Raw genomic sequence first — 8,011 nt, forward strand, 5'->3', positions numbered from 1 at the left:
GCTTAAACAAACTGGAGGGAGACTGAGGATAATAACTTTTCTTAGGAAAATCATATTAAAGTTCAGTTTGCTAAATCAGCCTCCTGATCTTATCAACGGTGGGCACTTCTTCTGGCCGCAAAACCAGAAGGTGATAAATCCCTCAGGCTGATTCCGCAGATGGCTATCCGGACCGAGGACAGAATCCGTGGGGGAAGTCATCTAACGGATGGGCTTCTATAATACCAAGCTGGTAATGCTGCTTGATCAGATCGCAAACATTATTCTCCCCTGGTCTGTGTGTCATTCCCATCACAGCTTCCCACGTGGTTGAAATTTTCCTCTTCTCCTAGTGAGAGCTGCAGAAATACCGGTTACCTATGTTCCTTGATGCTTTCAACATCTAAATTCCCTGGCTTACTGGGCCAAAGCGTTGCTGGGAAATTGGGGCAACAAAGCTGGGGATGGAGGTTTTGTGGTGCGGCCAATTAATACAAACCCGTGCAACGTAAGTGCTTCTCAGTGAGCCTTTGGGGCTGAGGAGAGGGGCGTAAAACTGGGGGAGCTTCTTGCCTTTTGAGAGACTTCACGGCAGGCAGGATGTGAGGTTAAATAAGTGAATTTTTTAAGGAGGCAGTGAAGGGCTAGCATTGGCCTCATTTATTGATTGATATACCCAGTAAGTGCTGAGCACGTTCTGTGAGCCAGGAACTGGCTGTGAGGCTAGTCATTCCTTCTCTCGAGGACCTAGGGCAGTGCTGGACAAATCTGCCGCTTGATTTTGTCCAGTCCAAGGGCTAAGGTTATCTTTACATTTTTAAAAATGAACTATAGTTGATTTACAAGACTGCTTTAGTTTCAGGTGTATAGCAAAGTGATTCAGTTTATATATATATATATATGATATAGAAGCCCGTAACACACATAGTTGACTGACAAGATTGCTTTAGTTTCAGGTGTACAGCAAAATGATTCAGTTTTTAATGTATAGCTGGTAAAGAATCTGCCTGCAATGCAGGAGACCTGGATTCGAACCCTGGGTTGGGAAGATCCCCTGGAGAAGGGAATGGCTACACACTCCAGTATTCTGGCCTGGAGAATTCCGTGGACTGTATAGTCCATGGGGTTGCAGAGAGTTGGACATGAGTGAGCAACTTTCACTTTCACTTTAATATATATGTAATATTATATATAACACATATTTATAATTATATATAACATGTATGTATTAATATATACTATATATTAATATAGTATATCATATATATTCATTCTTCTTCAGGCCCACAGTAGATTGAAAGATGCCTACCTCCATCTGGGAGGGCAAACTGCTTTACTGAGTGCATTGATTCAAAGGCTCGTTTTATCCAGAAATACCATAGCAGACACACGCAGAAATGATGTTTAGCCATTTCTCGGCCCTCTGTGACCAGTCAGGTTGACACAGACAGTTAGCATTCAGTTTCTGACGAATCCTGGTAAGCTGATTATCTTTGGAGACTAGAAAATGCCTTTTCTAATTCAAACAGTTGTGATGAGGAGGAAATATGTTTCAAACTTTGCCGTATAAATCTGATGTTATTACTGGTGGCTCAGCGGTCATGAATCTGCCTGCAATACAGGAGACTTGGGTTCGATTCCTGGGTTGGGAAGGTCATCTGGAGAAGGAAATGGCAAGCCACTCCAGTGTTCTTTCCTGGTAAATCCTGTGGAAAAAGGAGACTGGCGAGCTACAGTCCCTGGGGTCAAAAAAGCGTCGGACACGACTTAGTGACTAAGCAACAATTATTGTTATTTCCTATTTGTCAGAGGCCCCTTCTCATTTCTTCTGTAACACAGGCAACTTTTCAGAGATTGTTAGTTGCCCACTGATAGCTGGCAAGAATCTGATCTATGCACATTTAGTTCTTCCCAGCAGGGGAAGTCTGCAGGAGAAGAGGGGTTCTCTTGGCCCCAGGGTGTGCCTCATTACCCACCGTACACTGACATTTTCTTACCTCTCTGTTGATCAAAGCTTCCACTTCCAAGCACTAAGGAACTGTAAGCAACTGTGAAAACCTGTAGAAAGGTTCCTGTCTCTGACAAACAGACCAAACTTTGGCCAGGATTTTATTAAAAAAATAATAAAGAAGCGGTGGGACCTTCCTGAGCCCTGGCTCACTTTGTTTCCTGAAAAAACAAAAAAGACTACATTTAGGTGACAGATGGTAAACCTCTTCACGTTATAGGCGTCTCGCCTTCCTGGGACCATTGGAAAAGCATTCTGCATATTTCCAAGCAGCTGATCTTTGATTGTGTTTGCTACTTGTGCAATATCTGGGGAGAAAAAAATATCCTGTTGCTTTTAAATCTATGCAAAGTGTCTCACCTTGGTGGAAGGCAGTTTTCGTCAAAGGGAGAAATGAACAGGGAGAGTGAGAGGGGAGAAGAGGAGAGTGGGGAGAGACGGAGCGCGAAGTGAGGCATCTTAGGATGCCATCCGTACCCTGCTCTGTCAAAGAGGCGGGCGCAGGGAGAAACGATAGCAGGAGGGGATCGTCAACAGCTGGAATTCACTGCTCATCATGTCTTGGTTCAGTCTAGGTGAAACTGTTATGAAAAGATCTATTCTGCTTAGATCCATTCATTTTCACAACAGCGGAGAGAAGCACCAAGTATAACCAATTCCATTTTCTGGATACGGGAAGTGAGTACCTAGTGTTCTATGACAGAGGGGCTGGAGAGAGAATCTAGAAACATCCATTCCCTGGGCCAGCTCTGGCTTGCCACAGCCTGGTTCCCAGGGGTCCCTTGCTCCCTTTCCTTTGCCAGTTCATCCTTTTACTTCTAACAGCATTTCCTTCTCTAAAGTAATTAGGAGCACTAGTTCTGAGGTTCTGCCATTTAGAGAAAGAATGATTTTTTAAAGTTGAAGCTCTCAAACTCTGGAGTCAATCTCTCAAGGTTTCCCTCTGGTTTTAAACACTAAAGGGCGGAAATGCTCACTGTTCTTAAAGAAAAGATAAATCAACAGCAAGAGTTAAGCGCACAGTTACCCATCTGTCATAGAAAAGACTCTCCCACCAGGGCTGTATTTGGAATCTGCAGTCAGCAAAATGTGTCACTTCAATTGCTTCCCATTGTTTTCAAGCTCCCTATTTTTGAGAATTTGACAACCTAGCAAATATGTTTTCCCCCAATCACAAAAGTCGGTTTGACATCCTTGTTTCTCCTTAATAGATAAATGTCCTAAGACAGAAATGGCAAATGGCTTTCCTTGTGGTCTTATCAAAGTCAATGGAGGAGTCAGCATCCCGAATTACAACTCTGGAACTCCTAGGAAGTCTGACTAGCTAACATGCACAGTCCAATCCTGAACTGACAAGACTGTAGCAAGACAAAGAAGAGGGACTCTCCTGGTGGCCCAGTGGCTAAGGCTCTGAGCTCCTAGTGCAGAGGACCTGGGTTTGAATCCTTGTCGGGGAACTAGATCCCACATGCCACATCTAAGAGTTCTCATGCTGCAAATAAAGATCCCGCATGCTGCAATGAAGATGAAAGGTTTGGCACACTGCAACTAAGACCCTATGCAGTCAAATAAATAAATGTAAATATTTTTAAACTGCAAGGAATAATAAACTAGGGAAACTCATTCACTGGGGCATATGAGTAGTATATGACAGCATTCATCCACAGTGATCCACATGCTTTCCAAAAATGAATAGATATTACATGAGGAAGGAGAACCCAGCCGTCTCAGAATGTCTAGTTCCTCTGGCCCCTCTAGACAGTCCTTGGGTAAGAAGCATGTTACATTCATTCAACAGGCTCTGGAAGATTCAAGATGGAAGCTGAGAGATGGAAGTGCAAATCTTGTTGCTGGCAGCTGTACAGTCCCTAAGACTGAAACAGAAGAGACATTCACTAGTCCTGGCTATCCCAGACACAGCTTCAGCTGCTGATTCCCCAAGGAAAGGACTTGAATCAGAGTAAGGTGTTGTCCCTATTGTCTCTAAAGAACCTGTGCTTACAGAATTCAGATTGGTTGAATTCAAAGCTACCTTGGAGTCTAGTAAGAAGCAAAGGGCAATGTCAACAAGATTGCAATTATGTTATGAGATTGAGCTCTGCTGGGCCACCACACCCGTCTAACTCTATCATAGTCTGGGCAACTTGAGGTTTCTGAGCTGGCTGCTCTGATTTCCTTCTACTCAGAGTGACTAGAACCTGGATTCCAGTAGCAATGTCACAGATGCTCATGAAATGGGACGACCAGCTCCACAGAGAGACAGTCTTACCACCCTCAGCTTCTGGCTATCTTTTCCCAGTTCTGCTGTCTGGCACTTACAGCTTTATCTACGTGAGGACACCTGGGACTGGAAGGAAGTTCCTGTCTCAGATAGCTCAAGGTAAGATGGTTATGGTTGAAGAAGATCCAAATTATATCCAGTCTGGAGAGCTGACCTGCTGTTTTCCGTGATGACCTTTCAAGTCATGAGTAACTAGAATCAAGTCCATCTTTGAAACTGAACCCAGCAATAGGCCTGATCTACTTGGATTATCTTGCCTTCAAAAGGTAAGTTCCTGTATGGTATCCCTGTACAGAACCTTCCCATTCATCCTTCCAACAGACATCTTTGTGGACCCATTCTAGACCAAGCATTGCATTAGAAACTGCAGATACAAAAAGACTAATTAATAAATGGACCTTTCTCTTGAGGACATTTTGGTGGGTTTTACAGTACTATTTCCAGGAATCACTATGTCAACCATAGCATTGGATGGGGCAAAACCAGGGTACAGTAGAAAGGATAATTGGGGACTAATTTCAAGGCCAAATGACCTTGACTACTACCTGATGTAAACTCTAGTGTTTCTGCTGGGACAAAAGCCACGCTCTGAACCTTATAATTTTTCTTTTTTAATTGGAGGATAATTGTTTTATAATGTTGCATTGATTTCTTCCATACAACATGAGTCACCTGTAAGTAAAACACATATCCTCTCCTTCCTGAACCTCCCTCCCAGCCCACTGCCCTCATCCTACCCCTCTGGGTTGTCACAGAGCACCAGGCCGAGCTCCCTGTGTTACACAGCGGCTTCCTACTGGCTATATGTTTTACACGCAGTAATGTAGATGTTTCAGTGTTATTCTTTCAGTTTGTCCAACCCTCTCCTTCCCCTGTCGTGGCCACAAGTCTGTTCTCTATGTAAACCTTAGACTTTTTTGACTGAGGCCTTGATATGCTATCTGGCACTTAGGAAACTCTTCTACCTAGTGCGGGGCTCTGATAAGGTCGGACTTCTTAAACCTTGACAATGCCATTTTTTCTACCATTAAGCATCTCAGCATCTTAGGAACTTCTGCTGATATGCCTCATCCAGTGGGCTAGGCGTGCTTAGTCACTCAGTTGTGTCCAACTCTTTGCGACCCCATGGTCTATAGCCCCCCAGGCTCCTCTGTCCATGGGGATTCTCCAGGCAAGAATACTGGGGTAGGTTGCCATGTCCTCCTCCAGGGCGTCTTCCCAATCCAGGGATTTAACCCAGGTCTCCTGCATTGCAGGTGGATTCTTTACAGTCTGAGCCACCAGGGAAGTCCAGACCCCCACTTATTTATGCCATCCCAGACTAAATCTGAATTTGCTATAGCCCTTTGGTTTTGTGGACTTGCTTGCTTCCTTCCTTCCTCTCTTCTTCCCTCCTCACTGGGACTAAGATCACTGGCTACCATCCCGTGAGGACCACCGAGAGAGTAAACATGTCAACCCCAGTCCTACCTATTTGTGGCTTCTTCCCTCTCACCTTGTCCTGCAGCTGAGAGCCCAGCATGCCTTTCGGACAAAATCTAATTGCTAGGACGCTGTCTGGATGAAACCTTTACCAAGGAAGACCTCATTCTTAGAGTCATCTTCACCATGCCCTCTCCCTTATTCTCCTACTGCAGAGTCCTGTGTGTGTCCGGGGGAGGACAGCAGTCTGAAATATGCCGCCACTTTTGGCCCCTAGATATGAGGATGGTTCCAGACCCAAGTGTGGGAGGTAGAGTTGACCCCAATGATCAGTCTTCAGAACTTCCTTTGACCATCTCTCCCAGATCATTGTTTAGATCATCTTCAACATAAGAGTTAAACCAGCACTTGGGGAGTGGCAGACCTGGGTTCTAATGCCAACTCTGCCTTCCACTGCAACATTTTTTTTGCCAGATGGCACATGGAATCTTAGTTCCCTGACCAGGGATCAAACCTGCACCCCTTTGCATAGGAAGCATGGAATCTTAACCACTGGACTATCAGGGAAGTCTCTCTTCTGTGAGATTTAATGCTTTATTTAACTCTCTAAGCCTCAGCTTCTCTGCCTGGAAAACAGGGAGATTTTTGTAATCCTCTCTCAAAGGATTGTCAGAATATTTAAATGAGATGGTGTATTCACAGGCATAGTGCTCAGTGAGAGTTCAAAACATGGCAAGTATTATTCTTTTCTACTGTGATGGTTATTGTTTCTAAGGCTTTGCCCTAACTAGAATCTGAAATAGATTCATCCCCATACTTCCCCACAAATCCAGGAATTTACCATGTCACGCTGTCTTTTCCCTCCCAACTCCTGTCATATTATACAATACGAAACAATCCGCAATTAAAGTGATGAATTAACTGTTAACTGCTAAATATTTAATGTCAAGAAAGAGCCATTTAAAACCCATAAAAATCAGGCAGTAAATCTAAAGAGTGTGGTGGAGAAATATTATACTAACTTAGATTTTGCAGTACCTTCATATTGTCTTATATCAGACGTTTGCCAATCGGAGATCACACCCCACATTTACTGCATAAATGTATGAGCATGTTTCCAGTATCCTCATCCATTTTCTCTGTATCGTTTTCTCTTGGCATTTATAGCAACTTCAGTTTGTCACCACACAAGGATACATGATTTTTAAAAAATTTTCTTCCAGGTTTGGCCCTTATTTAGTGCATTTATGGCCAGCTCACTTTTCTTCCATTGCTCTTAAAAAAAAAATCAGGTTTTTTTTTTTTTTCCTAAGTGTAAGTGATCGACTCTAAGACAGGACTGGAAAGGAGCTAGACCCCAAGGATGAGATGCTCTCGCTTCCCATCTCTGCCAATAATTCACTCTCAGAAACCAGGTTGCTAATTTTAATGTATTCCACTGAAGTTGCTGTGAGTGTAATAATACTTGCCACAAAGCAATCCTTCAGAGATACAGAGGGAGTTAATGAAGTAATAACAAGGTGAAAATGCCTATGTTTATAGAATATTCCTTGGATTAAAGTGATGCATTCGCTGAGTGTGTGATGGTGTGCTCATTTGTGTTGGACTCTTGGCAACTCCTTGGACTGTAGCCCACCAGGCCTCTCTGTCCACAGAATTCTCCAGGCAAGGATATTGGTGTGGGTAGCCATTCCCTTCTCCAGGAGATCTTCCCAACCCAGGGATCAAACCCAGGTCTCTTTCATTGCAGGAGGATTCTTTACCATCTGAACCACCAGAGAAGCTAAAATGGTCATAAGTGAATGTGACTCAACTGTTTCTGGGGCTTTCCCTGTGCTGTCTCCACTTTCAGGAATGCTTAATCCTCTTCTTGTCTCCCTATCCACAGGGATGCCTTATACAGCTACCAGGGTTATGCACTGCACATTTCTGGGAACCCCATTCACACAGACCACCATGTAACCAGCTGTTCATATCCTTATGGCTCACCTCTGGGAGGCCTTTCCTGATCCCTTCAGGCCTCATGGCTCTCTTTCTCAGTGGACACTAAATGATGCTACAAGAGGTGCCTCAGAGAGGTGCCACTGACCCAATATAATCAGAGGACCATATTCCATCAGAGCACCTAAGAAGAGCTCCCTAGAGAGAAACAAGAAGGGAGCTTTAACCCCTCAGTGAAGTTGGGCTACCACAGAAAGCCACAGCAAGAGTTCCTGGGCCAAGGAGGACTCAGCCCTTGCCACAGGGAAACCAAAATGGGTGTTCAGACACAAGCAGCTCTTTCATCTGAAGTGAGATCAGCTGATGGTCCAGCCTGAGGT

Source organism: Capra hircus, chromosome 4 (assembly GCF_001704415.2).
Source record: "Capra hircus breed San Clemente chromosome 4, ASM170441v1, whole genome shotgun sequence".
Taxonomy (NCBI): Eukaryota; Metazoa; Chordata; class Mammalia; order Artiodactyla; family Bovidae; genus Capra; species Capra hircus.